The sequence below is a fragment of the Cucurbita pepo genome, chromosome 18, assembly GCF_057944985.1.
Source record: "Cucurbita pepo subsp. pepo isolate OVF chromosome 18, ASM5794498v1, whole genome shotgun sequence".
NCBI lineage: Eukaryota > Viridiplantae > Streptophyta > Magnoliopsida > Cucurbitales > Cucurbitaceae > Cucurbita > Cucurbita pepo.
Genome location: NC_141815.1, coordinates 4,168,305 through 4,189,767, shown reverse-complemented (window position 1 = coordinate 4,189,767; position 21,463 = coordinate 4,168,305). Strand labels below are relative to the sequence as shown.

Genomic DNA, 21,463 nt, shown 5'->3' with positions numbered 1-21,463 from the left:
TGTAATTCCCCCGCCCGGGTTGATGCTTGTTTATTATCCGACCACCACACTTCTGCATCTTTTTGTAACACATTTGTCGCACATGACACCTTATGTTCATCAGGGCATCTCATTGATTCAAAGGTCGTTTCCATGTTTACGATCCACATCTGAGCCACTGTGGGATCTTCCTTTGAACCGACAAAAGGACAGGGGTTATACCACCTGAAATCCTTTAACCAACTCGCACCCCTATCCGGGTGCGGGTTGTTCATGGGTTGGATAGCTACCACATCCATCGGTAGCGGGGCTGCCGCGTTGGCTGGTTGCGTGGCCATTACCGCGACTTGTTGCGTAGCCAACAACGTGGCCTGTTGTGTGTCTAGCATGGTTTGCATAGTTTTTTGGAGGGATTCCAACAGTAACGTTGTGACAGGGTCTAACCCAGGCTGTGGTGCAGCTTGAGGGGGCGGTGTATATTCAGGAGGGGGTACAGTTTGTGGGGGAGGTGCATATTCAGGAGGGGGTACAGCTTGTGGGGGAGGTTCATATTCAGGAGGTGGTACAAACGCATATGGGCCGGTAGTCAACCCCTCTTGGGAAGAACTTCTATCGGCGTCTCCTCTTCCTCCTCTCCTAAAGGGAGGTCGTCCTCTCCCTCTCCTACATCTTCTACATCCTCTGTGCAGCATGGTTCTAGAAACCAAGAAAGAATTCTAGCTAAGTTTATGATTTACAACATTCCCTACATCCCTACCATATAAGTCATATGTATATATAATAAAAACATAAATCTCATAACGTAAAGACATGCATTACATCAGATCACATCAACACCAGATAACATCAACACCTTTTCATATAGTATCATGTCATGGATCATTTAAAGCCAACCACATTAAATATATCACAAATGTCATACATTTCTCATTCTACATAAGGTGTACCTGGCAATGACGGGGCATCGGTGATTGGACCGTGGAACATGCCAAGCCTACTGTGTAGGCTAATCTACAAGCTCTATAACCTAAAGCTCTGATACCAACTGTAACGACCCGAAATTTTCTAGTTAATTTAAGTTCGCTACTGTATACGTACCATAAACATTAAATGCGGAAGACTTCATTAAAATTCCATAAAACATAACCTTTATCTTAGAATACAGCCATGGACTTACGTGTTTCGAAAACATCTTTAAAACGACACAAGAAAAGACTAAATAAAATGAATAAGAGTTTAAGTTAAAAACATCATAGTCTAGCCTAAGTCTAAGAAAACAAATACCACTACCCTATGCATGTGCCATGATCTCGAGTTGCGATGCCGTTGTCAGCCGTACAGGAATGCCTTGCCTTAACTGAAAAATGTAGTAGACATAAGAGTGTGTCAATTTCAAGTATATAGAGACATAAGAGTGTGTCAAGTTCAAGTATATAGTCAATAATCTATAGTATAGGGATAAGGCTGAGTACCTTATCCTGGGGAAACTATGGATGCGTCTCACTTTTTCTCGCCCTTAACTTTAAGGCTATGCCATCCTAAGGTGCTACTAAATGGAAGGATCTTATCAATGTCCATGAATGAGAAATCATAGATCGAACTGCCGAATCGGAAAACATAGAGTGCTATCATATAGCTTTGTATCAGCTAAGTGAACGAGTTGGAGATAAGCAGACTCGAACCGCTGACATCCGCCACAGGGTAAACCACCGCCTCTCACGCCCCAAACTGATTCTACCATAGAGGCCAACGACAATAACTCCTCCCCAAACACAGCTTACAACTTTCATTGTACTGTGCTCTCCAAAGAGCAACTCTTCTCAAAATCTCAAAGGAAAGGTATTGAGTTGGAATCTCATTCTAACTAAGGTAAGGATTCTTGTGGTTTTGGAGAATCAAGCTACAGGAGAACCAGGAACGGAGAGCTTTTCCCCCTTTTCTACCTTCACTTCTAACACTCAACTCAAGATTACTGATCCTAAACCTCATTGAAGAACTGTAAACACTCTTTCTTTATTCATGAGACAGAACTACTGAAGGAACCTTTGCCTCTATTCTCTATTTATTCCTTCATTTATGAGATAATTCGAAAGAGATTGAACCGTCAGTCAAGACTCAACTCAAGATTAATTCCCCTTTTCATTCTCCTTCACCATGATATAAACAATGTGATCACTAAATTGTACATGCGAAGACTTGTGAGTGGGGGCATCCTATGCAATGAGTATTGCATAAGGTCAGACCAGGAAGAAAATCACTCTCACTTTATAATGTCGTTTACTGTTGAGACTGTTTTTTTTCATTCGATGACCTAGGTAACTCAATCTTAATCCTGAGCTAACCATGAACTCCTATTTATTCAGAAATATCCTTAGATTTGCATGGGTGAGTTCAAAGGTAAGACTGGGTGAACAGCTGGGGACATAAGATGCAAGATGGAATTCACTCCTACCCACTTTTACGGATAGTAGAGAGGTTGTTCCCTTAAGTACTGATTCCAAGTCTTGAACAAGAAGCCCCACCCTCTCATTGGTTTGAGAGGGATTTGGTTTACTGGTTGGACCACAAACCAATTGTTCATTAGAGAATCAGTTGAACATAAGGAACAAGAAGTAACTTCAGGGGTAAAACGGTAAATTTATCCAACTCTAGTTACGAACAACCTGTGAAGGATCGACTTACTAATCATGGTTATATCAAATGGACAAAAATATATCTATAGTGAGGGGAGTGCAACTACTAGGCTATAGTGGAGTGTTCTAGTAGTTAACGAATGTTGGTTAACAATGTTAATGAGTTTAGCCGATTAATCTCGAATTGTTGGAACCCATGATCTATAAGTCCATTAGGTCCCCCTACTAACTCAAATCAGACTAAACCATAGAATAGTGTGATGAGTGAGTTCGAAGTGTTCGAATTCAAATTAGGGAATATGTGCTAAATATATACGATATATTTAACCGCATTTTTATTTTATTTACAAATTAAACAAAAAGAGAGAATTAGAGATATTTAAATAAGATTTAAATATTTTAATCCATATGTGTCGGATTGGGATTGACATTTAAATTAATGTTAAATATTAATTAAATTGTTGAATTAATCATTTAATATTACTTGAATTTTAAATTAATTGTTGAATTAAAATGGAGAAAGTCAAAATGTTGACTTCACTTAATGAAAAAAATCCATGTTTGAGTTGGTGGAATTTTGAATATCAAAATTTGGTTTAACAAAACTTACATGCTTGCCAAATAAATCACACAAATTTGAGTGGAATTTTGAATGTCAAAATTTGGTTAACTCAAACTTGCATGCTTGCCACATAATCCCACACATTTGAGAGGAATTTTGAGTGTCAAAATTTCATAATCTCAAATTTGCATGAACATGCAAATATGATTCTATAAATCTATTGATAAGTTACATGGAAAGTCTCCTTGTAAAAACCTTGAGAAAAACCCTCACAAACTCTCTCTCACATATACTAAATCCCATCCAAGTTTAGTCACTCTTCGGATTCTACAATCCCATTCTAAGGCCGAAAAATAGTAGGGAAGACACTAGTGGTGGTTCGAAACTGGTTCGTGAGGAAAAAGGAATTTGAACTACAAAAGGTTTGTACTCAAACTCCTTGAGTTTTAATGTTTATGAACATGCTAGCTAATTTACTATAATTGAGGTACTTAGAGTGCCTAAGATCCAAATTATAATTGAGGTACTAGTAATTTACTATAATTTACTATAATTGCTTCCGCATGTGTTATATCAACACCATCAAGTCAACCTAGTTGTTCGTAGCGACGTCCGTAGGTCAACATACCCTTGAGTGTCACGTGGGTTATGATGATGATCATCATCATCGTGTAGGCACCTATACTCATCATTGGAGAAGTAACCCAATGCATATGTACACACAAAATGCATGAGGTCCCTATAGTTTTAATCTTTAAATCATTCTTATGACACAACCCTATACATCATTCACACATTACCCTAGATAACATGCATGCATTGACCTTCATAAGCTCTACAGAACATGGTAACAAACATGAGTTATTCGTAGTGTATTCTTTAGATTATTTTAGAAGAATCTTGGATCTTGAGTAAAAGTTACTTGAGGTACTTATTTCCGCGTTTCTTAGGCCCTTGGTTTAGGTTCCAAACTTACTCTGTTCAACATGAAATCTTGAATATATCTGTGAAGGGAATGAACTCTTAATCAACATAGCGTATTAATCTTGAATATATATTCGTAAGTGTATTCTTTAGATTATTTTTTCCTCTAGCTAAAGGAATTTTTTTTTTGGTGGAACGTCTTTAAGCATGTAGCCTTAATTTTGAGAAATTGTGATGTTGTCTGCAATTCACTCGAAAATGAAAATTTTTCATTTTCTTGGACAACTTATTCTAGGGAATTTTAGCTCTCGATTTCTTCAACAAAATTACTCATATTGATCTTCTTAAGCTAAAGGAATGCTCAATTTTAAGAAAAATGGATTGTAGATGGGAATTCGATCCTTACTCCCAATTTCAATTGGGCATGATCTTGGACGGGTTAGCTTTCATGGTCTTCTACAAGAATGTTCCTTGAAGGTGCAAAAATTGAATGAGATTGATCTTACTCTACGAATTTCCTTGTAGACTAGGATTTGATTTTCAAGTTTTCTTTGAACTTTTTCAATGGCGATCCATAATGGGGGAACGAGTTTGAGGCTCTTTCAACACTCGATTCCTTCATAAAAATTGTGGGTAACTTGCTTAGAAAGTGGAGGAACAAGTTTGAAGAGAAATAGTGGACAATTTCTTTTGAGTTATGAAGAAACTTGAGAGTAGAAAATCCAAAAACTGAACGGCTTTTTCTTGCGATTGAGAGCTCGACTTGGCTTGATTCTTGTTCCAAATGAAAGTCCCAACTACAGACTTTATATGGAGAGCTTAAACCAACATTGAAACCTCGAGAATCTTACTACTATAAATAATTTTATTTATCCTCTCAATGTTCATTACACTTACTACTATAAATAATTTTAGAATAATCAAACTTTGCATCTTTTTAAACTAAAATATATGGTAATAATACTTGCACGAGGATTTCATTAATATCTATTTTTTTATTAATAATATTTGAAAGATCAAATAAATGACCGAAATAATGATGATACATTCAATAAAAAACATAAAAAAAAAAAATAATAAAAAATAAAGTTGTCAATATGGGCATTTGGTCTAGCGGCAATTTTGGCGTAAGGAATTACAATCCTTCACTAAAATGATTCTTTACGGAATATGAGTGAGAGTAGACAATAATAAAGACGTTTGAAGCAAATAGAAAGGATAAAAGAAGAATGTGATAAATAATCATCGCAAGAAGATACTTTAATGTAAGCATTAAATTCAATTCTTGGAATATGAGTGAGAGGGAATGATTCTTGCTCAGGGTGGGAGAGGTCCCAAATCCAATACTTAGAATGCCTCTAGTTTTTTCTTATCCACATCATATGGGGAAATACTTATTTCACAACTTTTTTTTAACCATCTTTATGTTCTTAGGGCTGAAAAAAATGGTAGAATAATTGTACACGTGATCTATTAAATTAATTGATTTTAGAATGTTGAAACCCTATCAAATACAAAACTAAAAAACGAGGACACATTAGTCATTTTCAAAGTTTTGAAAGTATATGAAAATACTATTTATTACACACCAATCTTATAAATATTTATGGTCCCATGGTCTAATCGTTAGGACATTGGACACTGAATCCAGTAACTCGAATTTATATCTTGGTGGAACCTTATTTTCTATGTGTGATACTCTTTAAAATGTTCCATTTTATTAGTTAAAAAAACAGAAATTGACCATTCATTTATTAAAGTATTAGAATTCAATATAACATACCTCACTTTGCATTGAATCTGGTGGTAGGATTCTTATTAAAAATAAGTTGTCCAAGAATGGGAAAATTCTCGATTTTTAAAGAAAAATAATATTTAAATAATTAAAAATGGAAAATTACTAGAATGCCCCTGAAAGAGTTGATATCTACGAAAATTCTCTTTTGTACGAAATCTAATTGCGTGCACAAAACGCCATAAAACTCAGTTCTCGGACGTCGGATCTCCTTCAAAATTGGGGTGGATCTAGAACACTCACAAATTCAAAATTAACGTTGGTAAAGCCTTGGTCGGAGCACGTCGGTAAAGCCCTGGTCGGAGCAGATGTGTCCATGGCCCTTAGAGTTGAAGGAACCGCGTGAGGCTTGTTTAACAGAGAAGCGTAACTTTCCGCTCTTGTTGGTGGAAGAATAGCGGGTCAATTCTCTTAGGCCCAATATAAATCTCTGGGTAGTCCTCAACCTAACATCCACTTTTTTTTTTTTTTTTTTTTTTTTACATATATTTTTGGTGGCTTGGACTACGTACATCGTAAATATGATGGATTTCTCCGCTACAACAATCCCACATTGATAGATTTAAAATTGGATGTAGTCTTCATAAAGTAGTCATTGTCTTGAGGAAATCGCTGAGCTTGGTAATGTGAGCTTGTAATCCGTATGGGGGCAACAAAGTGGTTGGACGTTGGTTCAGCCCATTGGTTAGGGTTGTTTGGAGTTGTTCTTCGGCCAGTCCATTCCAAGTTGGGAGTTGGGCTATGGGCTTTGGGCGAAGGCCTATTGTTCATGGCCCTTAAGTTGAAGGAAACCGCGTGAGGCTATTTAAAATTGGATGTAGTCTTCATAAAGTAGTAATTGTGTTGAGGTTGGGCTTTGGGCAAAGGCCTATTGCCCATGGCCCTTAGAGTTGAGGAGATCACCAAGCTTGTAACGTACGTGGTGGCAACGAAGTGGTTGGAGGTTGGTTCAACCCATTGGTTAGGGTACGGTTGTTTGGAGTTGTTATTCGGCCTTATCCATTCCAAGTTGGGAGTTGGGCGAAGGACTCTATGCTCCCTTAGAAAAGGGCATGATAGTTGTTTGGAGTTGTTATTCGGCCTTATCCATTCCAAGTTGGGAGTTGGGCGAAGGACTCTATGCTCCCTTAGAAAAGGGCATGATAGCTACTTTTTTCTGTATAACAGGATTATTAGTTACTCGTTGGATTTATTTGAGGCATTTACCATTAAGTGATTTATATGAATCATTACTATTTCTTTCATGGGGTTTATTTAAGTGTAAGCTCAATAACTGCACCAAGTACTATTTTTACCCAAGGTTTTGCTACTTCGGTTTTTTAACTCAAATGCATCAATCCCCACTATTAGTTCCCGCTCTCCAATCTCATTCGTTAATGATGCACATAAGTATGATGGTATTGGGTTATGCATCTATGATATGAATCCAACAACCGATTACTTCTATGTACCCGAACGAGTAATTACAAGAAGCAATACAAAGAAGATTCAAGAATCAAATCAAGAAAATAATGGAGTGGCTGATATTGGAGAGTGATTAGAAGACTTGTCATTGGTAGTTGAACTACTAAGACAATTTATGAATGCCTTATTTTCTTCCATTTGTATTCAATAGCATTTATTAATGATTTGTAGTTGGTGGCTCAACCTTATTATGTTAGGGTTATCTTTTGGGCCTATTTAAAGACATGTAATATTCATGTTTGTATGAATTGTTGAATACAGACAAAACTTTTGTGTTTTTTTGATACCCTTTTGCTGTTATTCTTTTTCAAACCTTGCTTTAGGTTTGATGTTTAAACCGATTCATTGAATTAGTTTTGATCAAGCTAATTCTGGAGTGAATTGTCTTGGTATCTAAGAGTGACCATCATAGATTCCAAGTTCGATCTAAGAGTCATTCATCTTCTAACCAGCTCTTGGTTGGAATCAATCCGTTAAGTTAGCTTTCTCTGTGAACGTTTTGCAAGGATTCTAAAAGGACCTCTAGCTTTGCAAATTTCAGCAGTGTATGCGCTTATCATTTGGTATCAGAGCTTTTGGTTGACGTTCTTTGGCCGCTCTAGAGGTGAAATAGTTTTATTGTTATTTTTTTTATATCAATTTTTTTCTCTCTCAAATTATCCAAAAAAAAAAAAAAAGAAAAAAAAAAAAGAGAGAGAAAAATCAGTAATAAAAAAAAATCAGTTATGAGAAAAAATATATATATATATATATATATATATATATATATATATATATTCCGTTCTTATCATTTATTTTCAAGCTCTTGATCCTTGAGATACTAGTCTTAGCTTGTTAGAATTGATCGTTGAATTGGTTATAATCAAGCTTAAAGCAAGATATCACTAAAAAAAGCCAGCCTTTACATTCTTGACTTAGTACCAAAAGCCTACCTTTGAGTGTTAAACACGAGTGTCCCTGAATGAAATTTTTGTGAGAAGTGTGGAGAGGTCCCTTGATAACAAAATGTCACATAATGGAGAAGCAGTACCACCAGTACCAGATCTTAATACAACCATTCTTCAAGCAATTCAAGGTATGATGGAAATGATGATGGAAGATAGACAAGAAAGAAGGCGCAACAAGAAAGACAAGAACGAACATTACAAGAAGATGAAGGTATAGTAGTACAAGAAAGACAAGTTGATGGTAGATGGAGAGGAAGAAATAACCATGCAACTATTATGCAACCTAGAAGGATGGAAAGAGTACATAAAGATAGAGATGAAGGAGTTAAACTCAAAATTCCACCCTTTTCTGGAACAGCAGATTCTGAGGCATACTTGCAGTGGGAAAGAAAGATAGAGCATGTGTTTGATTGCAACACCTATAGTGAAAATAAGAAGATGAGACTTGATATTGCCGAATTTACCAATCATGCTGGTGATTGGTACCAACATCTCAAATTCGAGAGAGAAGAAAAGAGGAAGATTCAATAGAGACATGAGAAGAAATTAGAGAAGCCATGAGAAAAAGGTATATTCCAAAACATTATCAAAGAAATTTGAAAATTAAATTGCAAGGTTTGAGGCAAGGAACAAAAAGTGTGGCGGAATATTTTGGTCATTTTACCCCTAATTCTTGGTTTTGCTACTTAACGTGTTCCATAGACTTTCAAACAGCATCATCAAACATCATAAAATAAGATCTACTACAGAGTTTCATTGCATTTGGAGGTCATCTGGGTCATGAACTGAATGTAAATTACCTTGGGGGCATTAGAGTCATTTTACAGTGTTTCTTGGTGTTATTTTAACATTACTTAAATCTCGAGCAATTTGATTAGTTCAAGGCCTTAAATCATGATTCTTTGAGTTTTTCTTTAATATATCCTTAATTCATACTTGGTTTAGAGTTCATATAGAAATCCAAGCGATTCTTACATGCATTTCTTAAGAAAATTTCAAGGTGGCTACTTACCTCGTTGTCGACATTCAAGATCTCAGTTCTTGAGCTTACTTTATCCGACTTATCTCAAATTTTCTTCCACAAACTTCTTATTGTGTCTAGTTTCTAGAATCATAAAATAAAATTTCATAAGAATCGTTCTTGAAGGGGGGTTAAAATAGAGAAAAATCGAGGGAAGGGATTTTGGGTTGACATGGCCGGTTCAATTGAATCGGCCACGTCATCGTCTTCTTCCTTTGGATAGGAATAATGCGCGCACGTCCTTTGCGTCACTGTCTGAAAGTCGCCTTCCACAACTCTATTTTTAGCATTTCTCCCCTCGATTTCATCATGAAACTTAAAGGTGTTATAAGGAATAACTAGGATTGATTTCATACCTTCTTGTTGATTGTAGCCTAAGATATTCGTCTCGAATGTTCGTTGAAAATTAGTATTCTCCCCGAATAAAAAACAGAGAATTTCTTATTGGAAAGCCAATTCTAGGGGTTTTCAAGTCTTGATTTGTTCATGGAACCTCTACCTTATCCTTCACTCGAGCTAAAGGAATTGGTTTGGATGAACAACTTTGAGTCTGGAACTTTAATTTTGAGAAATTCTTCTCGGTCTGCAACTCACCCGAAACCCAAAAAATCGATCTCTTGAGTAGCTTGTTCTATAACGTTTGAGCTCTCCATTCTTTTACTAAAGTTACTTCCTCTCAAGCTAAATGAATCATCCATTTGAAGGAAAAGTGACCACAAATAGGAAATCTATACTTACCCCAAATTTTACTCAAACTGATTTCCTTTAATTCCCCATGTTTCTGAGATTATTTCTCTTCATATTCTTCTATGGAAACAATCCTCATAGCTGCCAAAATAGGTTGAGATTTTCCTTGCACGACAGATTATCCTGTATCATCAGATTAATTTTTCATGATTTTCTTGAAGCTCTTCAATGGCGGATCGGACTGGGGGGTTCTAGGTACTTTTAGCACTCGATTTCTTCATGAAACTTGTGGGTAATCTTGTTTAGAAACTATATCAACAAATTTGAAGGAAAATGGTGGACAATTGCTCTCGTATTTGGAACAAATTAGAGAGTAAGATACCTACAATCTAAACGCTTATTGCTTACGATTTGGAGCTCGACCTTCCTCGATTCTTGTTCCATATTATTGCCCCAACTTCAGACTTTATAGGGGAAGCTTCCACCGACGTTGAAACCTTAAGAATCGACGTGACTTGGAGATTAAATTTTTTGACAAATTCATCAGAAATATCCTCTCCGATTAGCGAGCTACCGACTTCCAATTTGAATTCTAACCGTTGGATTTGGTGATTTGTGAACATTCTAGATTGTGTCCAATTTTGGAGGAAATCCAATAATTGGATCTTGAGATTGGATGAATTTTGAGCATAATAGCATATTTTTGGTAATATTTTATTATTTTTCTTTAAAAATTCAAATTTTTTCTAAACATTCTTCATCGAAATTAAAAATCCAGAAAATTCCACAGGTTCCATTGAACTCAGGTTATAGGGTTGATAGTCGAATGTCCAAACCATTAGACCATGGAACCACAAATAATTACAAGATTTGTTTGTAATAAATCAAATAGTATCTTCGTATGTGTCATAATTTTTTTCAGTTTTGTATTGGCCACGGTTCCAACAAATTAAAATCAATTAATTTAATTGCATTAAGTCCCACCGAGATTTGAACTCATGTTATTGGATTCAAAGTCCAATGTCTTAACCACTAGACCATGGGACCACAAATATTTATAAGATTTGTGTAATAGATCTCTGAACTTTAAAAAAATAAATAGTACTTATATATGAACTCTAGTTTAACATAATATAAATATATTGTATATTATGTTTTAGCTCGTCTTTTTAAGCTACCGAGTCAGTCCTAAGATGATTTGCACCCCGACTATGCCTTACTTTTCTGGTAGGTTGGGTAGAAATATATATATGAAGAAAGTGGATGATTAAAATGTTGTATACTAGATTTGTGAAAACTAATGGGTAGAGTAGCATCCACGGATAAAATAAATAAAGTAAATTCCTTAGAGGTAAAAACGTAGCTAAATGTATTTCCAAGGTAGCTTGTATGCCGATAGTAGCAAATATAATGTCTGTAGAGCTTCCAAGTCCCTTTGAACTTCGGTACGGTACTATTCTGCTAGACATGAGGTTGGTTAAGGACGTGTAACATGATAGTTTGTTGGATTATCTGACATAGTGGATTCACCCTATAGGAGGGCATTGATCATGCAGATAATCAGTAATTACCCCACATGGTGGATCCATCGTGTGGGAAGACATTGATCATGTTGGAAGACATTGATCATGTTGGAAGTTTATGGAACTAGCACATACAGTAGGTAGAGCTCCTGACCTCTAACGACTACATGGCCTGTTGGATGGATTTGCTAGCAACCTCCCATGGATGATGAGAATGATAGCACTCACCATGCTATCTCCACATGATAGAGAGAGTTCACCTGCTAAATTGGTTACAAGTTACCTTGCGTATTCTAAGTTATCTACCCAAGGCTATGCACAACAAGAGCAATACATCTAGATCCTAGAGTAAAATTTGTGGTCTCCTGCTATGTCAACATTACCATAAGAGCTTATAAGTAGATTTCTTATGGTGTATATTTATACATTCACCCTTTTTTCCTTTCTTTGTCAGGTGTCTATAGGCTGCCAGTTGAGGTGGAGGAGCGTTTGAGAGCTGTGCGGTTACAAAGGGAATCATTCTGGAGCATCAACTCTTTATTGTATCTCGGGTCTTTTGTATTTCAATTTATATTCATATCCTGAATTAATTTTTCCGTTTGTAATGTTTTTTTTTTCTTTTTTTATAATTTTATCGAATTTTCGTATTTTATTTTACAATTCTTTTTTTTGCTTTCATCTTTTTAGTATGATCCTTATTTTGAAACCTTGAAATTTGGATTGTGACATATTAGAATAAGAGTAGTCGGGTATTAGATTCTATAGGCTTTCTTAGGATATAGAGTCGTACATCTCTAAGACTCAGCTCGACGACATGGCTCACCACATCCCAGTATATAGGCTAACTCAATTTAGTACTACATGATATGTTGTAAAACCGGTATGAACTTGTTGTATGTTTTTTTTCGTGGTAGTTATGATAACAACCTCAGGCGTTGAAAAGCGAATGGAAATTTGTGTATCTACGCTCTGGGAGCTTAAGGGATGATATCGCCCCATTGAGTATGTGTGATTGTATACCTGATTGATAGTATATTAGCTATAGGTGATTGAATGTGTGATTCTCCTTATAGAGGATAAGTAGTAGAAATAGTTTTTAAGAAATATTCTAGATTTTTTATTTTCTTATAGAGAGAGAATTTTAAGGTGGTGACGGAGGAAAAAATGACAAACATGGTGTAAGAAATTTTAAATTTTTTTTTTTTTTTAGAGTTTTAGAAAAATAATAATAAAATATTTTAAAAAATGGTAAATTACCAAAATACCATTGAAGTTCAAGAAAATTACGATAATGCCATTGAACCAGAAAATCATATATGCTACCGTGCCTACTTGTAAAAAATCAACGATATATTTTTATCCAGAATCTTACCAAATTTAAGTTTGTTCTAGAGAACATAAATTCATCAAATTAAACGGTTGGAAAATCTAAAAAATATTTTCAGCGAAAAATCTAGAAAGTTGAGTCACAAATTCAAGACGATTTTAGAGGTTTTAAAGTCAGTTATAGCTCCTTATAAAGTCTAAAATAAGAGATTTCATTTGGCTTAAGAATCAAGCATTAGTGTGCCCTCAAACTTGAGTTAGAAGCATTTACTTTTTTGGTATAATTTTCTTAGATTTTCATCCAAATTCATAGTTCACCATTTACTTTCAAACTTGATTCTACTTCTAAATAACACTACCCACAAGTTTGGTGAAGGAATCAAGTAAAGATTGTCATCACACATCGTTGAAATGTTGTTAGAGCATTACATAGTCTATAGGGCATTCGTCTAAGTGCAAAAATTCCATAGGGTATGTAAATGTTGTCTTCTTTCGATCTTCTTGACTGATTTTAATTTTATTGTATCCCGAATAATCATAAAAAAAGCAATAATGTGACTTCAAGTAACTCAATCAAGCATTTTATCAATGAATGGTAAGGAAAAATGGTCATTACGTGTCGCTTTGTTCAGTCGTCTATAATCCATACAAACGCTCCAGTGTAGTGGAGGTCAACTCATTGTTCTCATTTGTCATTGTTGTTATCCTCCTTTCTTAGGAACACATTGAATAGGATTGACCTTAATGCGTTTGCAGTTGGATATAGTATTCCTGCATCTTGCCATGTGATAATTTTTTTTCTAACAACTTTCTTCATCATTGGATTAATCGTCTTTGTTACTTAATTGGTTTAAATTTTCCTTCCTCCAATTGAATCTTATGCGAGACTAATTCTTTTTATATCTACCAATGTCCACCCTATCGCCCCCTTATGCTTCTTAACCCGCTTCTAAGATCATATCCTCTTGGGTTCATGATAATGTTCCTGAGATGATGATGGGTAGTGTCTCTTTGTCACTTGAATACAGATATTTAAGGTTAGGAGGCAGTAGTTTCAAGTCTAGCTGCAGTGCTTTTTCCATAGATGCTTCATCGGTGAACTTATTCTTACCTCTAATTCTAGTGTCTCAAAAGTGCTGCTAAATTCATTTAAAATTGTTAACTGTTCTGTGATTTACTCAAGCGGTTGTTTTCTTTCTGCTCACATTCCTAACTATCCCATTTCTCTACTATTGGTTGCTCTATAAATTCATAAACGGTTGAGCATTCTTCTACTACTACTAGATATTTCATGTTATCAATGATATTAAATTTGACTTTCTTGTCACCCATTTTTAATGTTATGGTTCAATTTTCGACATGTACTAGTGTTCTCCCCATCGTTAAAAATGATCTCCCCAAAATAACCCGTACATCACGGTCCATTTCATAGTCTAAAATAATAAAATTTGTTGGCAATATGAATTTATCAACTTGAATTAAAATGTCTTCGATCTTTCCTTCGGGAGAAGTGATGGACCTATCACCTAGTTGAATGGTGACTGTAGTGGATCTAGCCTCTCCAAGCATTAAGTTGATGCTTGCCCCCCAAGTCACATAATGCTCAACCTAGCTCCTTTTCTCCAATTGATGCGGGAATGGTGAACGAGCCTGGGTCTTTTTCTTTTAGTGAGATCTTATTTTTCAATATTGCACTACACTATTCATTTAGTGCCACTACCTTGAATTTTTCAAATTCAAACTTTCTTCTATTAGTGAGCACATCCTTCAATAATTTCACATAATTTTGCATTTGCTTGAAAGCCTCCACTAGTGATATGTTTATATAATTTCCTTCAAAATATTCATGAACTTCTCAAATGGGCTTCCTCTTTCTTTCTTTTTATACCTTGTGGAGAAAGAGGTGTCGGTATTTATGTTCTACTCTCTTCTTCAATGTTGACTGTTGTTTGCATTTTGGAGACTGCACTGTTTTTTGCATTTTTGCTCTACTTCTTCTGTTTAGTAGTTTCCTAGGGGTGACTATCTCTATGTTCTTTAAGTTTTCTCCCGTGCTGAGTATTTCTTTCTCACTTCTCAATTATATTGCTTGACATTACTCATTGCCTTCTCTTTTTGGTGTTTCGGTATCTGCTAGCAGCTTTCCAAGAAGTCTATTTCATAAGTAAGTTGCTAATCGATCTACTTGAACTTTCAAATTTCGCAAGCATGCTTGCTGACTCTATATCACAACACCATTTTTGACCATATATTTCTTTATTAGGCTCTCAAGAGATGTTCTCCATATCGGATGAGCTTGGCTAAATCCTTTCCCTTTGGTGTTGGCTTGTTGAGGATCATATGTCATTTGATTTTTTAGTCCAAAACTTGGATGGTAATTTTCTTTCCATTAAATTTTTTTATTATAGGAACTTTGTCCCTTCCATGAAAATTTTGGAATTTCTTTAGGTAGAATTTCTGGTTGCCTTGACTAGCTTGATTCCTCATATAAGAAATTGAAGTCGGATTACTTGGACATTGATCAAGAGTGTGTTCCTCTTCTCAATATAAACAAGATTCGGTTGCTATTTGGGTCATTTTAGTAGTAGCTTGGACTGGTGCTTTAGTGATTGAGCCTTATCCCAACGCTAGATTTTGTAGAATATTAGTCACCGAAGCTAATTAAGCGTTGATAGAGGTCAAAACATCAATTTCAAGTACTCCTCGTGTTTTCTTTTCTAGATTTCTCCTCACATCGGCCCATTGACAATTGTTAGATGCTATTTTTTCTAGAATCTCATAAGTTTCATTATATGTCTTTGACAAAATATCTTCATTGGTGGAAGCATCCACAACTTGTTTAGTAAGCAATATTCAATCCATTGTAGAAAGTCTTCATTTGGATACAATGGGTAATCCATGGCGATGACACTTTCTAAAAATCTACTTGAATCTCTCCAAAGCTTCACTTAGTGTTTCATTTTCAAACTGTTGAAAAGAAACAATCTCATTTTTGAACCATGAGTTTCTAGTGGATGAAAAATACTTGATCAAGAATGATTCTGCTAGACTATTTAAAGTATTCAACCATGATTTAGCACAATCCTTCAAAGAATAAGGGAATAAACCTAATCACTCCATTGAGTTGAAATGAGTTACTAACTCCCAAAAATTGACTTTAGATGTAGGGGGATCTTCTAACAGTCGTCCATGAAATTGTCCAATGGTTTGCAACATTTGGAACATCATAAGTTTTATCTCAAAAGTAATTGCTTGCATTTCTAGTCTAATATTGTACGTATTTAGCTCTTCCAAGCTTGGTGTGCATATGCTCTGATTGCTCTCTTCTCCATTAGCCATCAGTGCTGAATTTTCAAACACCTTATTAAGATTCATTTGGGCTCCAAAATAAATTTTGAACCAATAGGTGGGTTCATACACTCAATTATGCAGTAAGTTTAGTAAATAAGTTCAGTAGCAGAAAATTTAAAAGAGTGGAAGTAAATGTCTACAAAATTTGACTAAAATTCGAAAACTAATAATTCTTGAGGCTTAAATTAACGACAATGAACTCGGATATAACATACATGTAGCCACCAATAACATACATGGTTGGGTTGGTTTCGGCGGGGCTCAAACCCGCGACCTTCGGCTCATAAGACCAACGCTCTAACCAACTGAGCTACGAAACCTTGTATGTTTTAATTAAATCAATATTTGAATCAAAAAAATATAATTATAAGCTTTTCTTATTTCCAAACAAATAATTTTTAAACAAATTATAACTTATTTAGCAAGTATTCTCTACCTCGATTGAATTAAACATTAAATTTTAATCAAGAATGAGTTTTATGAGAGGTATGTGTAACGCCCCCATTTTCAAAAATGTAAGAAATTTTTTAAAAAATAATTATTTTTTTGGAGTCAAATAAGGAAGAACAAGAAAATGAAGATAAATTCTTTTATATAAATGTTGGACATATTATATATTTATATTATATTATATACTATAATACATAGAGAGAGTTCGCTCCACCTGATGAGTAGCATATCACTCACCATGTTATCCCCACATAGTGGAGAGAGTTCGCCAGCTACATTGGATACCAGTTACCCCGCGTATGCTAAGCTATCTACCCAAGGCTATACACAACAAGAGCAATACACCTAGATCCTAGCGTAAAATTTGTCTATGTCAACAATACAGTAAGAGTCTATAAGTAGATTGCTTACAGTGTATATTTATATATTCACCCTTTTTCCCTTTCTTTGTCAGGTGTCTATAGGCTGCCAGTTGAGGTGGAGGAGCGTTTGAGAGTTGTGGGGTCACAAAGGGGATCATTCTGGAGAGTCAATCTCTTCATTAAATTTCGGGTCTTTTGTATTTCTATTTGTATTCATATCCTGGATTAATTTTTCCATTTGTAATAAATGAGACCATAGTCAAATTTTACTTTATATTATTTTTTTTTTTTTTGTCCTTTTTATTTAAATTTTATCATTTTCGTCTTTTATTTTATATTTTTTTTTTTGGCTTTTGTCTTTTCAGTATGATTCTTTTTTTGAAACCTTGAAATTTGGACGTGACATATTAGTATAAGAGTCTCTAAGACTCAGCTCGACGACATGCTTCACCACATCCCAGTATGCAGTCTAACCCTATTTAGTAGTATATGATATGTGGTAAGACCCGTATGGATTTGTTGTATGTTTTTTTTTTTTTTTTCTGTGGTAGTTATGATAACAACCTCAAACGTTGAAAAGCGAATGAGAATTTGTGTATCTACGCTGTGGAAGCTTGATGAATGATATCACCCCATTGAGTATGTGTGATTGTATACATGATTGACTGTACATCAGCTCCAGGTAATTGTATGTGGGATTGTATACATGATTGACAGTACATGAGCTCTCGGTGATTGAATGTGGGGTTATCATTCCTAATAGGCCAGCTTACGAAGTCAATCCAATTGAGACTAAAAAAAATCATGACAAGCGGAGGAGCTCATGGAAAAGGGGAATATACAAGTAAGTTTGAGTTCATGTTCTGTATCAATCATATTGGTGCCAAAGAAAGATGAAACTTGGCGCATATGTGTGGATTGTAGAGCCATCAATATAATCATGGTAAAGTATCAACACCCTATTTCCAGACTACACGATATGTTTGATGAATTGCATGAAACCCTCCCTTAATTTTTTTTTTCTTAGTGATTCCATTAAAAATTTGAGAACGGAGGTCCCGAACAACGATGATGAGGTAAGTAGCCAGTCTTGAACTTTTCTTAAGAAAATACTTGTGCGAATCATTTGAATTTTAGCATGAAGTTTGAGTTAAGTATAGATTATGGGAATATGAAATAAAAATACTAAGAACCATTAGTTAAGAGCCCAAACTAAGCATTTTATGAAATATTAAGGATGTACATAAAGTTTTGTGGCCAATGAATAAGGATAAGTAGCCAAACCAAGAAATAGTGCAAAATGACCAAAATACTCCTACATGGTTTACCTTAGTTCAAGAACCAAATGACTAAGTGTCATAAAATTTTACAATAGGGCTCAGTGATTAAATGACTAAAGTACCTCTAATTACTTTAAGATATTTCAAGGCTCAAAAATTTTAGAAATGGCTTAGTTCAAGAAGTTTTTAATCAAGTACTTTCCACCCACCAAAAATGTCAAATTCATAAATTAAGTAGTAGTTTTTCAACAATTTAACGATGAGACGTTGATTGAGGCATGAGAAAGGTTCAAGAAATTACTGAGAAAATTTTCCAATAACAAAATACCTCATTGCATACAAATGAAAACCTTCTACAATAATCTAAACAACACCACAAAGCAAGTACGTTAAGTTTTTGAAGGGCATTTTTACTACACGAAAGAAATTTGAGGAATTCAATATCTAGCAATGAATGTAGAATGTAGTGCAATCCTTAAGAATAAAATCCCATTGAACGAGAAGGACCCATGATTGATCACTATTCTAGTAACGATACAAGGAAAAAAGTTAGGCAGAGCCTTATGTAATTTAGGGATAATCATACACTTCAAAAAAAAAAAAAAAAAAAAAAAAAAACTAAACATGATTCGAGTACTAAAAGCACGTGGGAGATAGTTAAATATCTCTTAACATAGTCATGCTCGACCAAGGACGACAATTATCGTATCTCGAATACATGTTACTAACTTCATTGAGATGCAAGAGAAGATTTCATGTCAGATCTAGATTCTATTTGATAATAATTTATAAAAGTTAACAAGTTAGAAGCGGCTCTCTAATTCACTAATCTTTTGATTGATATGATTTAATTGGAATAGTGAGGGTTTTGTGCGAGACTAAATCCTAAACGATAATAGTTTTTATGCCAAGAGTCGTGCACGGTACTCATTACGAAGGAATTATCGTTTCTTATACAAAGGTAATAAGAAGAGGGTAATTATTGGCTCACAAGAGTTAGTTTTATTAGAAATCTTCAATATTGATGAAAAACCAAATTATTTTGAGTTATGAATCAAGAGTTACGAAAATGAAAAGAAAATAGATTGGAATGAAATACTTATGATTTCTGAAAAAATTGTAGTAAGAAGGAAGAAACCCACGGACATGTGTCATTTCTTCGTTTCTGTGCCGATTTTAATGCTAACCAATTTTTTTGTCTCAATTAGAATCCAACCGAGAACTTCAAGAATTTTTTGTGACTTTTCAGCCGTAATTGAACTCGGAAGGCATGAGACAAATCATGTAAGTATCCATTCAATTTCTAGGCAAGTAATATTTGTAGGGATAGCTTGGATATGCATGCATGCTAGTAAAATCAACTCCTATGAGGTTAGATTTAGTATGACAAAAAATTAGAATGATCGGATAAGCATGAGAAATGTCACACTTGTTGTAGGTATATCTGAAATAGCCTTTGTATGTTGTAATTGACTATGTATCTGCACTCCAGGTGCTTGATAAAATTTATCTTCCAATATAGCATGTGTAATTGTATCCATGATATTATACATTAACTCTAGGTGGTTAAATATATGATCCGTAGAGTGATAGTAGAAATTGAATAAGACTAGGGTGTTAGTGTCAACTTGGCTAGAACATGACCTAGGATGAAACGCTTCCCGTACTCCAAGCACATTACAATCGTAAGAGACGATCAAAGGGTGCAACCCCTAATGTTCCCAATCCAACAAGACTCAAGGAGTCAAAACTGATAAACCTGGAGACATGAGTTCATGTTAAGATAGCCACACCACCCTAGAGACCTAGAAGACCACCATGGCAACCTAGGAAGACAAATGTAGCCTCCGAGACCATTAGCAGTCGGTACAGTGTTTGCAGAGTTTCTACTTCTCTTTCCACTCAAGTACAGTACCGTTGAGCAAGACATGGGACCAATTAAAAATGTGTAGCCTAATAGTCTAGTTTGATTACCCTGCACGGTGGATCCGTCATATGGGAAGGCATGGATTATGAGGGTACTCAATGGAGTTGGCACACACAGGGGTTGCTCCCCCAACCTTCGGTGACTTGTGATCATATGGAAAGAGTTCACCAACTAACATTCCATGGATGACTACAAGCGAGCACACACTCATGCATCCTCATGACAAAGAGAGAGTTCTATGATATAGCACCTCAATCTTGGACACCAGTTAACCATTACGTAGGCTAAGCTAGCTACCCAAGTCTATGAACAACAAGAGCTATATACCTTGAATCTATGATAGATACCATGAGTTGTGATAAACTTCATTTGGTATTGTTTGTTTCACAATTTCCTTTGCATCTGTTTAGTGTGGTTAAGATTATTATTATTTGCTTGACTGTGTTTCTTTTTACCCTTTATATTTACTGTTTTTCTCCTTCTCTATTGTAAGGCAAAAGGGAGGTACATAAAAGCTTGGAAGTTCAAAAGAATATTTACTCAGTTATCAAACCCCTATTCCAAGTTATCAAACCCCTATTCCAACTTCGTGGAGCCTATCTATCAACTTTACAATCTTGTCTTTAAAACTTCTATTAAAGCACTTATTTCCTTTAAGAGTCAGGGGAGGTGGACGTGTGCGGGTCACGATCGGGTCGGGTTGGTAATGAGTCAGAGTAAAGTATGCATGCGACCTAGAAGCCAGGTCAAGTTGGGTAGGCACGTGGGTTATTGGTCCAGGGTGACGGGTCGGCCAAGTGATATGAATTTGTACCTAATTCAAGCTCTATGCAGAGATCTACTGTCCAGGACGGAAGTATCCTCGGTACATTCTCTAAAAACACATAAGGGAAGTCATGAGATCAAGGAAGTCTTGTAAAGGGTTAGTTGTAAAGTTGAAAAGTAAATAATGTAGCATTTGAAGCAAAAAGGAAAAATAATTTAATGTCGTATTCTAACCTAATGGCTACAGAAAGACATAAAGGCAGCTACCCTAACACTAGTTCCATGGTCTTCTTACCGACGCTATCGTCATCTGTATAAGATGTCTTACCTTAAAATATTCAATGAAAATTATACCAAACCAGCTACACATGATTTTTAATTTCAAGAATCTTAAATATGTAGCAAGAGACTTGATTTGGGAAAATCAAAAGAGATTAAAGTAGATATGTTGAGATATTTCTTTTATC

At 35.3% G+C, this 21,463-nt stretch overlaps 3 non-coding genes across 3 annotated transcripts; 1 reads left to right on the top strand and 2 right to left on the bottom strand.

Moving 5' to 3' along the window:
* Positions 1-10,987: 10,987 nt before the first annotated feature.
* Positions 10,988-11,059, bottom strand: TRNAQ-UUG (transfer RNA glutamine (anticodon UUG)). Its single transcript has one exon. It is a non-coding gene; the product is annotated as a tRNA-Gln (tRNA).
* Positions 11,060-15,754: 4,695 nt separating this feature from the next.
* LOC111784591 (small nucleolar RNA R71) lies at positions 15,755-15,860 on the top strand. Its single transcript, XR_002813562.2, has one exon. It is a non-coding gene; the product is annotated as a small nucleolar RNA R71 (small nucleolar RNA).
* A 598-nt stretch (positions 15,861-16,458) lies between these two features.
* On the bottom strand, positions 16,459-16,532 carry TRNAI-UAU (transfer RNA isoleucine (anticodon UAU)). The gene has a single exon. It is a non-coding gene; the product is annotated as a tRNA-Ile (tRNA).
* Positions 16,533-21,463: the final 4,931 nt, after the last annotated feature.